General features: G+C 47.1%; 1 long non-coding RNA gene across 1 annotated transcript in view; it reads right to left on the minus strand.

The window, feature by feature from the left end:
- Positions 1 to 551: 551 nt before the first annotated feature.
- Positions 552 to 18110, minus strand: part of LOC119950746 — a 72556-nt gene continuing 54997 nt past the window's right edge. The window contains exon 2 of the long non-coding RNA XR_005457398.1: positions 552 to 788. This is a non-coding gene — a long non-coding RNA (uncharacterized LOC119950746). The remainder of the gene's footprint in view (positions 789 to 18110) is intronic.

An 18110-nucleotide genomic window follows, 5' to 3' on the forward strand; every position in this document is an offset into this window, starting at 1 on the left:
CAGTCCCACTTCATCCTGCCAGAGGTTAGATTTGCGACATTAATTTACATTGGTCGAACTTTAGTTTTGCCGCGCGGTATATTCAGTGGGGGTTCTGTAATTTATGTAGATTCTATGGGACAGAGCGACAGCCAATCTATAGTACTGTATCCTTATAGAGTCGTAGATTTCCAACATAGAAACAGGCCCTTCGGCCCAACTTGTCCATGTTGTCCAGTTTTTTAACCACTAAACTTCTCCCAATTGCCCGCATTTGGCCCATACCCAGCCTTCCCAAATGCTTTTTAAAATACAACATTGTACCCGCCTTATATATAGGTTGGAGAATACATTCTAAACTCTCAATGAATGCGGTGTTGCATATCCAGTTAAATTATTATACGGTGGAGCTTTGGGTAAAATACAAGCCTGGAATCAAGGGCTGTAGTGAAATTTAGTTAGAGCGAATTGGCATCGTAATATACCGCCACTGCATGTCATACAATCAGCCCTTGTGAATTCAGTCAAACATTTGCTAGATTTAAGGAGTGCCTCATTATATGAAGACCGTGTGAATTTACTATTGTTTCATACTTTTATATAATGCCCGGAACACTCCAGAAATAGCATGATGTATGCTTTCTCATCGTTAATCCGCTTCCAGTTATTCACATCGATCAGATTTGCGATCAACCGTGTGCCTTTGATTCAGTGGAACGATGTGCAGTTTGATGGAAATGCCACACTTGGGCTCTGCTGCAGGTAAGGGGTTGATGACAACCGACCAGGGCAGGTGAAGCAGCTCTTTCCTATAAAGAGTAACAGCAGAGGATGTGTTAGACATTGTGATTGTGAAGTGGTGTATCATGTCAGTGTTTTCTTTCATTTAAAACCATTATAGCCAACGCCAATTAAAGTAGTAACTCAAAACCTCTCCGGAATGAATCACATTTCCAAATTAATTGAAGCATCTTCGGAATAAATGATATTTCTGTGTCTGGGTGGATTGGATAGCAATCCTTCCTGCTGTCAGATGGTTCTGAATAATAGTGTCTCTTTGAATTGTTTTCCAGTCTGTTTCCTCCTTGCCCCATTCATTGTGTTCTGCCCTCGCTCCTCACCATCAGGAAATGATTAACTACATCTTTGCTGGCTGTCGCGTGCCGGATTTTTCCACCAGAAATATCGCTGGGGAGCAGCTGTCTGCGAAGCTTCAAGTCAGCAAATGATCTGTGGTGTCCCCGAGCCGCTTCGCCCCATCACTGGATCATTCCCTTTTCATCTCCGCCCTCCCTTAATTTGCAGGTCTCTGTTAGACTTTGTAAAGGGCGACAGGAGCTTCAGGATCACAGGAGCGACAGGTTTACAGGGGCTACAGGGTGACAGGAGCTACAGGGTGACAGGGGCTACAGGGTGACAGGAGTTACAGGGTGTCAGGGGCTAGAGAATGACAGGGGCTTCAGGGTGTCAGGGGCTAGACAATGACAGGGGCTTCAGGGGGTCAGGGGCTAGAGAATGACAGGGGCTTCAGGGTGTCAGGGGCTAGACAATGACAGGGGCTTCAGGGTGTCAGGGGCTAGACAATGACAGGGGCTTCAGGGTGTCAGGGGCTAGACAATGACAGGGGCTTCAGGGTGTCAGGGGCTAGACAATGACAGGGGTTTCAGGGGGTCAGGGGCTAGACAATGACAGGGGCTTCAGGGGGTCAGGGGCTAGACAATGACAGGGGCTTCAGGGGGTCAGGGGCTAGAGAATGACAGGGGCTTCAGGGGGTCAGGGGCTAGAGAATGACAGGGGCTTCAGGGGGTCAGGGGCTAGAGAATGACAGGGGCTTCAGGGTGTCAGGGGCTAGAGAATGACAGGGGCTTCAGGGTGTCAGGGGCTAGACAATGACAGGGGCTTCAGGGTGCCAGGGCTAGAGAATGACAGGGGCTTCAGGGTGTCAGGGGCTAGAGAATGAGAGGGGCTTCAGGGGGTCAGGGGCTAGACAATGACAGGGGCTTCAGGGGGTCAGGGGCTAGAGAATGACAGGGGCTTCAGGGTGCCAGGGCTAGAGAATGACAGGGGCTTCAGGGTGTCAGGGGCTAGACAATGACAGGGGCTTCAGGGTGTCAGGGGCTAGAGAATGACAGGGGCTTCAGGGTGCCAGGGGCTAGACAATGACAGGGGCTTCACGGTGCCAGGAGGTTCAGGGTGACAGGAGCTACAGGGTGTCAGGAGCTTCAGGGTGACAGGAGCTACAGGGTGTCAGGGGCTACAGGGTGACAGGAGCTACAGGGTGACAGTAGCTACAGGGTGTCAGGAGCTTCAGGGTGACAGGAGCTACAGGGTGACAGTAGCTACAGGGTGTCAGGGGCTACAGGGTGACAGGAGCTACAGGGTGACAGTAGCTACAGGGTGACAGTAGCTTCAGGGTGTCAGGGGCTACAGGGTGACAGTAGCTACAGGGTGTCAGGGGCTACAGGGTGACAGGAGCTACAGGGTGTCAGGAGCTTCAGGGTGACAGGAGCTACAGGGTGACAGGAGCTTCAGGGTGACAGGGGCTACAGGGTGACAGTAGCTACAGGGTGACAGGAGCTACAGGGTGACAGGAGCTAAAGGGTGACAGTAGCTACAGGGTGACAGGAGCTACAGGGTGACAGTAGCTACAGGGTGACAGTAGCTACAGGGTGACAGGAGCTACAGGATGACAGGAGCGTCAGGGTGACAGGATTTACAGGGTGACAGGAGCTACAGGGTGACAGGAGCTACAGGGTGACAGGAGCTACAGGGTGACAGTAGCTTCAGGGTGACAGGGGCTACAGGGTGACAGGAGCTACAGGGTGACAGGAGCTACAGGGTGACAGGGGCTACAGGGTGACAGTAGCTACAGGGTGACAGGAGCTACAGGGTGACAGGAGCTTCAGGGTGACAGGAACTACATGGTGACAGGATTTACAGGGTGACAGGGGCTACAGGGTGACAGTAGCTACAGGGTGTCAGGAGCTACAGGGTGACAGGAGCTTCAGGGTGACAGGAGCTACAGGGTGACAGTAGCTACAGGATGACAGGAGCTTCAGGGTGTCAGGAGCTACAGGGTGACAGGAGCTACAGGGTGACAGTAGCTACAGGGTGACAGTAGCTACAGGGTGACAGGAGCGTCAGGGTGACAGGAGATACAGGGTGACAGGAGCTACAGGGTGACAGTAGCTACAGGGTGACAGGAGCTACAGGGTGACAGGGGCTTCAGGGTGACAGGAGTTACAGGGTGACAGGGGCTACAGGGTGACAGGAACTACATGGTGACAGGATTTACAGGGTGACAGGAGCTACAGGGTGACAGGGGCTACAGGGTGACAGGGGCTTCAGGGTGACAGGAGTTACAGGGTGACAGGAGCTACAGGGTGACAGGGGCTACGGGTGACAGGAACTACATGGTGACAGGATTTACAGGGTGACAGGAGCTACAGGGTGACAGGGGCTACAGGGTGACAGGAGTTACAGGGTGACAGGGGCTACAGGGTGACAGGAGCTACAGGGTGACAGGAGCTACAGGGTGACAGGAGTTACAGGGTGACAGGAGTTACAGGATGACAGTAGCTACAGGGTGACAGGAGCTACAGGGTGACAGGAGCTACAGGGTGACAGGAGCTACAGGGTGACAGGAGTTACAGGGTGACAGGAACTACAGGGTGACAGTAGCTACAGGGTGACAGGGGCTACAGGGTGACAGGGGCTACAGGGTGACAGGAGCTTCAGGGTGACAGGAGCGACAGGGTGACAGGAGCTTCAGGGTGACAGGAGTTACAGGGTGACAGGAGCGACAGGGTGACAGGAGTTACAGGGTGACAGGAGCTACAGGGTGACAGGAGCTTCAGGGTGACAGGAGTTACAGGGTGACAGTAGCTACAGAGTGACAGGAACTACAGGGTGACAGGAGCTAAAGGGTGACAGGAGCTACAGGGTGACAGGAGCTACAGGGTGACAGTAGCTACAGGGTGACAGGAGCTACAGGGTGACAGTAGCTTCAGGGTGACAGGAGTTACAGGGTGACAGGGGCTACAGGGTGACAGGAACTACAGGGTGACAGGAGCTAAAGGGTGACAGGAGCTACAGGGTGACAGGAGCTACAGGGTGACAGGAGCTACAGGGTGACAGTAGCTTCAGGGTGACAGGAGTTACAGGGTGACAGGATTTACAGGCTGACAGTATCTACAGGGTGACAGGAGCTAAAGGGTGACAGGAGCTACAGGGTGACAGGAGTTACAGGGTGACAGGATTTACAGGCTGACAGTATCTACAGGGTGACAGGAGCTAAAGGGTGACAGGAGCTACAGGGTGACAGGAGCTACAGGGTGACAGGAGCTACAGGGTGACAGGAGCTACAGAGTAGCAGAAACTGCAGGGTGACAGGAGCTACAGGGTGACAGGAGTTACAGGGTGACAGGAGCTACAGGGTGACAGGAGCTACAGAGTAGCAGAAACTGCAGGGTGACAGGAGTTACAGGGTGACAGGAGTTACAGGGTGACAGGAGCTACAGGGTGACAGGGGCTACAGGGTGACAGGAGTTACAGGGTGACAGGAGCTACAGATTGACAGGAACTTCAGGGTGACAGGAACTTCAGGGTGACAGGAGCTTCAGGGTGACAGGAGCTACAGGGTGACAGGAGCTACAGGGTGACAGGAACTTCAGGGTGACAGGAGCTACAGGGTGACAGGAGCTACAGGGTGACAGGAGCTACAGGGTGACAGGAGCTACAGGGTGACAGGAGCTACAGGGTGACAGGATTTACATGGTGACAGGAGCTACAAGGTGACATGGGCTGCAGAGTGACAGAGGCTACAGGGTGACAGGAGTTTAAGAGTGACAGGAGCTGCAGGGTGACAGGAGCTTCAGGGTGAAAAGGATTTTAAGGTGACAGAATCTTCAGGGTGACAGGAGCTACTGGGTGACAGGAGCTACAGGGTGACAGGGGATGTAAGGTAACATTATGCACAATTTGAAAGTGCTGGATCCCCTGTTGATGCTTCAACTGAATGGGATGATGTTCCACCATGAGTGTTCAGGCGGAAAGTGGAAACGAGCATCTTTGTAACTCTGGTCCTGGCTTTATTATAATGCACAAAGGGAAATGGAGAAGGGGTGGAAGATAGAAAAGGAATGGGAATGAAAGTGTGTGACACAACGAAATCATAGAAAGAGAGGGAGAAAGAAAACATTTCAACCCATGAAATGGAAGAAATAAATGATGTGGAGATGCCGGCGTTGGACTGGGGTGAGCACAGTAAGTGTCTTACAACACCAGGTTAAAGTCCAACAGGTTTGTTTCAATCACTAGCTTTCGGAGCACTGATCCTTCCTCAGGTCCTTCCTCACCTGAGGAAGGAGCAGTGCTCCGAAAGCTCGTGTTTGAAACAAACCTGTTGGACTTTAACCTGGTGTTGTCAGACACCTACCAAGAAATAAATGGAGAAGGGGCCAGCAGGACAGAGAGAAAGAAAGACATGGGCAAAAACATGTTGAGGGACCTGTTTCCTTTTAATTAATTGATGAGATGTGGGTGTCACAGGCAAGCCCAGCATTTATTGTTCACCCCTAATAGTTAACCACATTGCCATGGGTCTGGAGTCACATGTAGGCCAGACCGGGTAAGGGCGGCAGATTTCCTTCCCTAAGGGACATTAGTGAACCCCATGTGAATTTACAACAATCGACAATGGTTGAATGGCCGCCATTACTGAGACTAGTTTTATGTCCCAAATGTTATTAATTGAACTCAAATTCCACCAGCTGTTTCGGGCACTGCCACCATATCACCGACCCCCTTGAAGAATAGTGGTGGGTGGAGAGGTTCAGGGAGGGAGTTGCCCAGAGTGAAGCCTGGGCTCTTGAGCTGACACCATGGTGGGACAAGGCAGGGATTTGAAAGAGGGCTGATTCAGAGGAGGGAGGTTGGGATGGGTATGGGGGGGGGGGGGGGGGGGGGAGGTGGTCTAGGGCTGGAGAATATTTAGAGATATGGAAGGTGGTGGCCATGATGAAATGATGTAGAAGCGGGAATGAGAATTTTAAATTTGAAATACACGTTCACTGTACCTCGGTACACGTGACAATAAACAAATCCAATCCAATCCAATGTCCATCATAATTTTGCGCACCTCAATCCGATCCCCTCGAAAGCCTTCTCTGCCCTAAGGTCAACAACCCCCATCTCTCTTCATAATTAAACAATGTCGCTTACTTAGATATGATAGAAGTTGCACAATGAGGGGTCTGACGGTGCCCTTTAGTGTCACACATCAGATAGAAAGAGTCTCACTGTCAGTTACACAGGGGGTCAAATTGTAGCGAGAGCAGGGAATGCTGAAACATATACCAGGAGAAATTATTTGACTGACTCGAAATGGCGCAGGTTTGGAATATTGAAGTTATATTTTTGGGCACGTGCCTTTTTAGTTGCAATTGCACATTGGGCATCGAGTCTATTTGCGCTCTTGTGGGATTCACCCTGACAACAGGAGCCATGCGCTTGGCACAGGGCAGGAGCTATTCTGCCGGAGCTAAGAGAATCCCCGATCAAACCGGGGGCGTTGTCTCCAAAACATCTCAACGTTGAAGAAACGAATTCGCTGGGATGGCTGCATCCCAACCTCTTGAAAATGGGGGTTTCTAATAATCCTGTCTGGTTAACTTTACATAGATGTCAATGGGCAGCGCACTTGTATCCCAGAACAGGGGGGTTTATGAATAAAGGGGTCATTTCTTTCTCTCAATCACTTTTGGTTTAATCCAACTGACATCAAATCTGTCCCAGAATGAAATGACAGCTTCCCAAGCGAAAATCCACGCTATCCGAGCAAAACATCTGCCCCTCCAGCCTGTCCGTAACAGCTTTTCTGATTTTACATCAAGACCTGGATGTTAAAGCAGCAGCAAAATTATGCCAAACTTGTACTGAGGGCCAGAATTCGAAACTTCTTGTAATAAATGGTGCATTTTCTAATAGGTACAATTAAAATCAATTCGTGTTCAATATTAAGTCAAAATTTCAAAGCCTGTCTGACTGGCTGGCTGATTTAATATCAATATGTTACATATTTGGGATGGTTAATTCACAGGATGCATCATTCGAAACAATTGGTTCAAACACACATCCTATCTGAAGTATCGTTGCTGAATGATCCGATTTTGAAGTGTAAACTAAGGGAGGATATTGCCAGATTGCTAGTTTGCTGGGAATAGGGATAGTTGACAACATTCTTGTACAGTCTGTCTCACACTCAGTGCAATGAGACACGCGTCAGGCACGTGGCAGCTCCGCCTCACCAGATGGGAGTCCGCAAGTTATCAGATCTCAGGCACACAACCGTCCAGCGCTGGCAAGCAGGTTAAACCCCCCTCCTGGAACCAGATTGACTTAAAAAACTGGTTTCCCGCTTGTTCTTAAATACCAGGTCAGTCTGAAAGATTCACAGGACGGCGATGTAATGTGTGCCCACGTCAAGATTTCTATTTCTAGACTTCCAACATGTCCAGCCCATTCGCTCCTCATTCATTTTTAGTACCAGGTGGTCGATTCACAGTCGCGACCTCCTTGAACCTTTCGCCTCCTCTACCCCTTTAGCCCAAAGATGTTGCAGGTTAGGTGGATGGCCCATGTCAAATTGTCCCTCTGTGTCCAAAAATGTTGCAGGTTAGGTAGATTGGCCATGTCAAATTGCCCCTTGGTATCCAAAGGTGTTGCAGGTGAGGTGGCGTTATGGGGATAGGGCAGGGGAGTGGACCAAGTGCTCTTTCAGTGCGACGGCGCAGACTCAATGGGCCGAATGGACTCCCTCTGCGCTGCAGGGATTCTGTTGATGCATTAATAATAATAATTTTTAATATTGTCATAATTCGGCTTACATCAACACTGCAATGAATTTACTGTGAAAATCCCCCAGTCGCCACATTGCGGCGCCTGTTCGGGTACACTGTGGGAGAATTCAGTATGTCCAATTCACCTAACAAGCCCGTCTTTTAGGACTTGTGGGAGGAAACCGGAGGAAACCCACGCAGACACGTGGAGAACATGCAGACTCCGCACAGACGGTGACCCAAGCAGGAATCGAACCTCGGACCCTTTCAGGAAACCTCTCAAACCGTACAGCTTTGGGTTTCTGGTCACCAGTCATATTATTTCCTTCTGTTGACTTGGTGTCAATTTCTGTGTGACATGGTCCAGGCGAACACCTTGGGGCGTGCTACCGCATTAAAGGCACTATATTTTCAGAGTACCCAATTATTTTTTTCCAATTAAGGGGCAATGTATCATGGCCAATCCACCTAACCTGCACATCTTTGGGTTATGGGGGGTGAAACCCACACAGACACAGGGAGAATGTGCAAACTCCACATGGACAGTGACCCAGGGCTGGGATTCGAACCCGGGTCCTTAGTGCCGCAGTCCCAGTGTTAACCACTGCGCCATTAAAGGCACTATATTAATGTATGTTTTTGGTTGCGGTTTTAACTTTTATGTGTGCACTGAAAGTAAGATTTTTGATGCCTTGTCGTGTTCCCCAATTCACTGGAATTCAGAATAAAATTGGGTTCCCTGTGGAGATGTTAGTTTCAGCAAACCTAACCTGGACCAAACCTGTCCCTTTATCGACTGTGAGTCCCAACCTCAGCAGCATCCGTGTTGCGAAGACGCGTTGGGAATGGGAGATAGAATCTGAGTTCTGAGCTAGACCCTCAACCACTAACCTGTGCCTTTGCTTTTCAGGTGGCAGTGGACAAACAGTGATGCTTTCTGGCTTTCTCTCCAGGCCGAAAAGCTAACAGGTTCAAATTCGAAGAACAGGGCAAGCGTTTTCCTTTTTGTGGGGTGTGGGCAAGGCCAGCATTTTATGCTCATCCTAATTGCCTGTGAACTGAGTGGCTTGTTACGTCATTTCAGAGGGCAGTTAAGAGCCATCCACATTACTGTGGGCTTGAGGTCACATGTAGGTCAGACCAGGTAAGAATGGCAGATCTCTTTTTGCAAAGTATATGCAATATACTTCCAGGGATATTCTGAGCTACAGAGCCAAGAGTCTAACTGCAGAGCCCAAAGTTCAGCATCTGAGGCCTTTGTTACATTGAGACATTGTGGTCCCCCAGACTTCATTTTCTTGTCCACATGGCAGCATCAATGTACACCATGAGTCCATGTGTGCCTGCCTGTTGGGAGGGTGAGTGGTGGTGGTGGTGGTGGTGGTGGTGGGGGGGGGGGGGGGGGGGGGGGTGTTGGAGTAATTAAAATTACTAATTCAGCCAGTTCCAGGAAATATTGGCGGAGTCAGTAAATGACATAATTCTCGGAGATCTCACACCTGGCATTGGTGCACCTTTAACGGCGTGAGCATTCAAGGATTTCTGGCCCAGATTGTAACTTTAGTCTCACTTCCCTAATGCTAGGTAAGGCTGACCATGTCGGATGATGTGTTGACGTTTACGAGGGAAGGTGAGTTGTGCTTGGGTGGGAGGCTGTCTCCCACTGGTTCCACATGGGCCCACACCCAGAATTGCATTTTAAATGTTCAATTTAACTGGCTTCTGTGAAAATGCTAGGTCAATAACTAGTGCCGAACAGTGACTCAGGTAGAGACTGTGCAACCAGTGATCAGGTCGGTTCCCGAATGTCCTTACTCGAGCTCAAGGCGAAACAAACAGATTGCAAATGTTGGAAACGCCAAATAAAACTAAGAATGCACGAAATGCACAGGAAACCAGTCAGCATACAAAAGGCTGAAAGACAGGCGCTAAAAGACACTTCAGGTCCAAATGGATGTTGATGCAATACAAACCAGTTCAATGCTCAAGTGTCTATTGCAAAATCACGGAGTGTAATCCTCTTTTTAACTGATTTCAAAAGAAGCCATGGGCAAGTTTCCAATACTTCATTGTGTTAGCTTAAAGATTTGAAAAATATACGATTGGGTCTCTACCCAAAATATTAGGGCAGTAATCTTATAATTGACTGTGAAATCTCAGCGCATGTATAATGGTTTCAGTCAAGGAACCAGAATTTTCCAAGATTTGGTGAGTTTAAATTTAAATGTTATCATTTTTATAGTGTAAGAAATGGTAATGACTGAGTATGTCGATAATTTCCATACCATGATTGTTATTCTCATGGTTTGACAGTTCTCATCCTGCAGCAGCTTTCATTGATTCTGCTTTTTATTTGTGTGGCATCTGAATGTTTCATGCCTTAATTACAAATGAATTATCCACTACATGTTTTCCCAGTTCTCCTGTCTTCATGATCGATGTGTTTGTATTGTATTTGTCACACATACTGTTTCTTCCTGCTATTGTTCAATGCTCATTACAACCCGTCTCTGTGGCCAAGCTATTAGTTTCACTGCTAAATGCAGCTGGCAACGTGGATCTACAGTCCTGGAAAAGCTTGCTGTTCTTAGTTTCTTCCCCAGTCTTTTTGAGTTGGCAGCTCTGAGCTGGGACTGCAGCAAGAATCAAATCGTTCACCTCGGTCGAGTGGCCATCAGATAAATTGAGAGATGAAAATCCTGTGGGTCATTTGTTTTATTTTCACTGTGCCAGCTTTCTGATGACTTTGTTTTGTTTTGCTGTGTCTCACTTGTTTTCACTGTGAATGCGATCCAGTGACTCATTGGTTTTCGTTTTTGTTAATTTAGAGTACCAAATTTGTTTTTCCAATTAAGTGGCAATTTAGGCTGACCAATTCACCTACCCTGCACATCTTTGGGTTCTGGGGGTGAGACCCATGCAGACATGGGGAGAATATGCAAACTCCACACGGACAATGACCCGGGGCCGGGATCGAACCTAGGTCCTCGGCGCTATGAGACAGCAGTGCTAACCACTGCGCCATCATGCCACTTGGGTCATTGGTTTTCTATTCCCTGCTATCCACTGACTCACTGGTTTTCAATGCCTCTACTATCCAGTGACTCACTGGTTTTCAATGCCTCTACTATCCAGTGGCTCACTGGTTTCCAATGCCTCTACTATCCAGTGGCTCACTGGTTTTCTATTCCCTACAATCCAGTGGCTCACTGGTTTCCAATGCCTCTACTATCCAGTGGCTCACTGGTTTCCAATGCCTCTACTATCCAGTGGCTCACTGGTTTTCAATGCCACTACTATCCAGTGGCTCACTGGTTTTCAATGCCTCTACTATCCAGTGGCTCACTGGTTTCCAATGCCTCTACTATCCAGTGGCTCACTGGGTTTCAATGCCTCTACTATCCAGTGACTCACTGGTTTTCAATGCCTCGATTATCCAGTGGCTCACTGGTTTTCAATGCCTCTACTATCCAGTGGCTCACTGGGTTTCAATGCCTCTACTATCCAGTGGCTCACTGGGTTTCAATGCCTCTACTATCCAGTGGCACACTGGTTTTCAATGCCTCGATTATCCAGTGGCTCACTGGTTTTCAATGCCTCTACTATCCAGTGGCTCACTGGTTTTCAATGCCTCGATTATCCAGTGGCTCACTGGTTTTCAATGCCTCTACTATCCAGTGGCTCACTGGTTTTCAATGCCTCGATTATCCAGTGGCTCACTGGTTTCCAATGCCTCTACTATCCAGTGGCTCACTGGTTTCCAATGCCTCTACTATCCAGTGGCTCACTGGTTTTTGCTGGGCCAGCTACCCAGTGTCTAATTCAGTTAAATCCATGTGTGAAGACACAAGGTGAGGTAAAGCTTCAGTGTGGATGCCCTACATGGCGAATATCCTTTTGACGGTCAAGAGGTCACAGAAGACAGTCGACTCATTGTAAACACATCCTAATAGCAGTCAGTGCCTTAGTCACTGTGGGAAAATGGAAATGTGTCACTGAATCATTCAGAGCTCCTTGCATCAGCCACAAAGAAAGAGCTTACGTTTATATAGCACCTTTCACAACTCCCAGCCAATTAAATTCTTTAGTAATGCAGGAACAGCTAATAACACACTGTAAGCTCCCACAAACAACAGTGTAATAATGACAAATGGATCTGCTTTACTCATGTTGGTTAAGGGATAAATATTGCCCAGGACACCAGGGTGGAGCCCTGGACTCTTCTTAAAACTGTGTTATGGGATCATTGGCATCCACCTGGGTGAATAGATGGGACCTCAGTTTAATTCACTGCATTGTTGCCTAGAATTTCCACTCAAGACTCTTAAGTCAGGCTAGAACCTATAACCTCCTAACTGAGAGACAAATCTCCCAAAGGCTACAGCTGATGCCAGTCGTATATCGCACTGTCATAAAGATTTCATGGGACTATTTCTCTATTCTCCCTCCCCCATGACCAATGCAGCATTGCTTTAAAGTTGGCCATAAATTAGGAGGGGGGGGGGATATTGTGCCGGCAGCGCACCCACGCCTGGGGGTTTCCCGATGGTGTGGGGCTGCCCACAATGGGAGACCCCATTGGCCGGCTGGCATGACGGAGAATCCCACTGCTGGTGGGGGCGCGCCACACCAGAAAATTGGTGCGGCATGGCTAAGAATCCTATCTTTATTCTTTTCAAGAAGCAGTTAGATATAGCCCTTGGAACAAAGGGGATCAAAGGATATGGGAGGAAGGAGGGATCAGGCTATTGAGTTGGATGATCGACCATAACCATAATGAATAATGGAGCGGGCTCGAAGGGCCGAATGGTCTCTTCCTGCTCCTGTTTTCTATGTTTCTATGTTTCTGCACCCCGGTCTTGGTCCCCCTTGTCGTTTCCAATACATTGTATAATCTAAAGCTAGCAGCTTCTCTGGGAGGTGCCAGGGCAGCTTACTGTGAATAGTAAATAACTTCCTCCCTATGTCAAAGTGAAAGATGCCGCAGAAATTACTAACTTGGTCTTTGGGAAAGTGCTGACTTTCCAATTACTGTTTGAGTGAAGATGTTTCATATTAATTAAGCCCCTGTGTGGTGAAGGTTTCTGAACTGTTTGCAAAATGTGAAGTCTTTGTCATACAGAATTCTTGCTGAAGTGGCCGCCAAGCAATAACCTCTGAAAACAACTTGCTTGTCCTGGTGGCCCAGTCAACGTTATTCTTCACTGAAAAAATCGCACCCCCACTTTACCAGTTGCTCCGCTCTGTAACCTCCCCGTGATCATAGCCCCTGTTGCTTCTCAGGGAGCTTCAACAGGGAAACAGTTATCACGACAGATTACACAATGAATTGAGAAGATTTTATTACATAATGCCATGGTTGGGCATGAAAAGCCTTCAGGAAAGGGAATGGAGACATTTCCAAAATAATACAGAACAAGTGGGACACACATAGTCTGGCACCGTGGTGATGGTCCAGGATGGAGCTTTTCTAATTAAAATAAATTCTAATCCTTAAATGGAAGCATGAATGTCATTTTATCTACAAATTGTCCTTTTGGTCAAAGCAAGCAGAATTATTCAAGCTGACATTTAAGATACCGTGCTACAAGTCATATCAAATGTATCATCTTCTTCCTCTTGGATTGAGTGAAGTATATTGTGCACTCTCTCTCTCTCTCTCTGTGCCTCATGGTCTGTGTATCAGAATAATTGAGTTCAATTGATGGCACGTGCCCTGCACGAGCCAAAAGCAGCTGCACCAGATGGGGTCCAGGGAGCATCCAAACAGCCTCGGCATGCTGGCTGAAAATTATCCTTGACAGTTCCCCCCTGTTAATTAGAACCATGTTCTGTCTTCTGGCACGTGCCACTTCATCCCATTGTCTGACAACAGATGGTTCCTGCCCCTGAAACTCAATGTAACAACCAGATCCGAGTCCATGTTACATTTCGTCTGAATCTCTTCCTTTATTCATTCATTTCCTTACAACAGACGCAATTGTATTCTACATTGCCGCACTTACTGCCCACATTACAGTTTACGGGCTCGAAGCAATGATTTTCTGACTCAGATTGGAAACAAAGTCACAGGAATCTTTTCAATTTGTCAGATATATTTTTTGGATGAAGAGTTATTCTGTTATTGCCAGTGACATCTGTTTGATCAGAAAATCACTGTCATTTGACCATTGCATGGCCAGAGGGACTTAGCGACGAAAATGAGGCCTACATTACGCGGAATATACAGTGTGGAATGAAGCCATTCAGTACAATTAGTTTGTGCTGGCAAATTATACTCAACAATGAGCCAGCTCCCATTGCTTCCGTTTCATCTCCGTCTCTCAGAATATTTTTCTATTTTCTTTCATTTCATGTGTTTGTCTCAATCGCCATGTGCTTGAAAATTTCTAGGCCATTTGACTCAGTCACTTGAGGTAGGGAATTCCATATTTTAACCACTCTCTGAGCAAAGAAATTTCTCCTTATTTTCCTGTTAGATTCATGAGTAGCGATATCAAGGGCTGGATTTTCCGCTGTTGGGATTCTCCGTTGCGCTGCAGTCCGGGGATTTCCCGACGGCGTTGGGCAACCCATAATGGAAAACCCCACTGGCCTACTGGCAAGACGGAGAATCCCGGCCCGGGTATTTAAGGCCGTCAGTTTTGGCTTCCCCCACAAATGAAAACTTTCTCTCCACATCTACACTGTCCAACACATTCATAATTTTAAAGGCATCTGCATCTGAATCTAAAGAGAAAAAGTCCCAACCTGTTCAATCTTTCCCAGTAACTGTAATCTCTCAGTTCTAGGAAGCTATCCTGGTCAATTTCTTGCACGTTTTTGAGAACTTTAATGTCCTTTTTGTAGTTTGGAGACCGGAACTGTACAAGTACTCTCAGTGTTGTCGAACTAGGGTCATATGCAAGTTAAACATAACTTTACTGCTCATGAATTCAATACCTCTGGAAATAAATCCCAGTTCAAAGATGAACAAATCTCATATTTGTTCACCTGTGTGCCCTTTGCTTATTTACCCTGCCCAGTTTCTAATTTTCTAGGTTGGGGTATAGCATTGTTGATCCGAAGCATCACGCCGCATCATTATCACTGTTAAAGTTTGCTTGCTACTTAACTGCCCAATCTACAAACTTTCTAATGTCTTCTTGCATTCGGCTGCATTCTTCCTCAGTGTGAGCTTTCCATTGAGCTAGGTCCTGCCAGTTCCCTCAAGTGGACATGGCTCCTAGGAACTTGCACCAAGAATGTAGGAAGCCAACAGAGGTGGAGAAGAAAGAGGAAATTATGGAGTAGGTGATAATGCCATTAGTTATACATGTAAATGGCGTGCAAACATATTTGCAGGTTGATTCTTGTTGAAAAGTAGGTTTGTAAATCTCGTCATTGTCATGTTAAATAAATTAACATTGATGATTCATTTCTTCTAAGTACATTTTTAACTATCATAATTTTTAAGCATTAATTATTGCTGGAGTATCATCGTTTTGACATTGAGGTGTTGCTTCGTTGCTCCAGCCACTCATACCACTCACATCACTGTGATGTGGTGGATAAAACAGGAAAATGGAGTTGAATGCATTTTAATCAGTATCATTTACTTGCTTGGGGTAGGAGGCTAAAGGGCTGAATGGCCTACTCCTGTTCCACGATTTTGAAATGGTGACACAAATAAACTGGGTTGGAGGGTGCAGCAAAAATTGTTCCAAAGAATATTAGTGGAAGTCACAACGTTGATTGACTCTCTCATATTTAGATTAATATTAACGCCTCCACCTCATGTGAGAGCTTGGGGCTGATACAGCTGAAGGTGGTGTATAGAGCGCACCTTGCAATGGCAAGGATGAACCGGCTCTTTGGTGGGGTAGAAGATGTGTGTGAACGTTGTGGGGGAGGCCCCGCAAACCACGTTCATATGTTTTGGTCCTGTCCAAAGCTGGAGGATTACTGGAAGGAGGTTTTTAGGGTAATCTCTAAAGTGGTGTACGTGAAACTGGACCCAGGCCCTCGGGAGGCCATATTCGGGGTGTCGGACCAGCCGGGGTTGGAAACAGGTGCGGATGCAGATGTTGTAGCCTTCGCCTGTTGATCGCCCGAAGGCGGATCCTGTTAGGGTGGAGATCAACCTCTGCACCCCATGCCTTGGCATGGCGGGGGGACCTGCTGGAATTCTTAACGCTTGAAAAGGTCAAATTTGAACTGAGCGGAAGGGTGGAGGGGTTCTACAATTCATGGGCATTATTCATTATGCACTTTCGAGAATTGGATCACATCGGACATTAGGGTGGGGGCTGGGAAGGTTGGGGGGAGGGAGACTGCATGTGTTAATGGTGACTATGGGTGATTCCTGATTCCTTTTCGTCATTTGTTTATGTTAACATGCGGGCCAATGTCTGGAATTTGGTGGGGATGGGATCGTTGTTATTGATATGGGATTGACATTACATTCGTTCCTGATTATTGTTTATGGTTGGGTGTAAATTTGAGAGAAAATGTGAAAAAGGAGGAGAATAAAAAAATATTTTAAAAAATATATTTAGATTAATATTCTGTATTTGTGTGACAGTCCAATTTAATGGATTTGGTGATCTAACAAAATTTGCTACACTTGGTATCCAACATTAGAAAAGACCTGGAATTAATTTGAACTCCAACCTGCTTATATCCAAGGTTTTAATTTGTCTCGAGCGTTAATTGTAAAGATGCCAATACTCTGGGAGATATTACTTATCCCTGTTCCCTAGCTGATCAAATACTTTGCATCAAATGAATCCATCATTACCATAAGTGATTGCCATGCTTCCATTTCATGCTGTCATTCTTGCTCTGGTGCATTCAGATTAGAAACATAGGAAAACATGGAGCTTGTTATCAGTGGTGAGATTGGCATTATATGGCAACATTTACCGTCTAACGCCACAAATCTCACTATTGCAAGAAAATCTGGGTCATAGTATACAGGCTTTCTGCAGACATTGCTGATATAGAGCAAGGAAATAAGGAGCTGCATTCATATAGCACTTTGTCACATCCCAGGGTTACACTGCTGGCTCTGCACAACTCTCTGGGGAGCCGAAACAGCATTCTGACCATGTGTCATGTGTGGCATGGTGGCACAGTGATTAGCTCTGCTGCCTCACAGTGTCTGAGACCCGGGTTCCATTCTGACATTGGGTGACTGTGTGGAATTTGCACATTCTTCCCGTGGGTTTCCTCCGGGTGCTCTGGTTTCCTCCTACATTCCAAAAATGTGCGGGTTAGGTGGATTGGCCATGCTAAATTGCCCCTAGTTGGGGTTACAGGGATAGGGTGGGGGATTGGGCCTAGGTCGGGTGATCTTTCAGAGGGCCCTCTTTAAAGGGCCTGCAGAGGGCCAAATGGCCTCATTCCGCACTGTAGGGATTCTATGATTCTATATTCTGAACTTCAAACTCATTTTTACAGTTTTAAACTGGCCATGAATGGCTGCCAAAAGATGACCACCTGAGGATCATCTGATTTCTCTTGTGGATTGAAACCAATCCCTTGTCTCAAGAGGAAGCAAAACCTTCCAGACTAATGTTGTCTCAATGCCATTTCCTGAAATTAATTCAAACAGATTTTATCAATTGAATGGACATTTGAAAAGCTGTCTCAAATTCTCAAGTTGTGAAATCCACACCACGGTGTTTAATTGATTGAACCACTCACCTTCTTTGGAGAAGGACTTACAACTTGAGGAGGTAACATGATGATGAGGTCATTTTATTGTCTGTTCTTAAAATAACAGCAAGAAGCAGACAGAGTTTCATCAGAAAGTCATCAAACTAGCTGCAAGACATCTAAATATCAAATGTAACAAACAACAATGAAAGATTCCCCCCCAACCCGTTCCAACTTCAAGTTCACCTGAGAAGCAGTCCCCAGAAAATTCAACAGCAAGACGTCTTGCAGTTTACTGAGAACCCTCTGCTTTACAAGAATTTACTACACTCAAAGGGCGCGATTTAACCAAAATGTTTCTAAGTGTGATAGCGAGCAGGAATTGCCACAAGCTTCCCGACGCTAGGACCGGTAAGGCCATCACTGCTATAACTTCAATTGGTCCACTCAATGAAGCCCCGCGAGCTTCATGCCACAATAGATGGTCCCGCCAGCTGATTCACTGGGACGGTGTTCATCAGCCCCCCGCCAACAAGGGAGAGCAGCACTTAAACCGGTCCCGCCCAGTGAACCCCACTCAGCTCACAGCCATGTTGCTGAGACCAGCCCACGATACGGGGATGCCGACCTGGGCACAATTCTGGACGGGGTCGA

This window comes from Scyliorhinus canicula, chromosome 16 (genome assembly GCF_902713615.1).
Source record: "Scyliorhinus canicula chromosome 16, sScyCan1.1, whole genome shotgun sequence".
Classification (NCBI taxonomy): domain Eukaryota; kingdom Metazoa; phylum Chordata; class Chondrichthyes; order Carcharhiniformes; family Scyliorhinidae; genus Scyliorhinus; species Scyliorhinus canicula.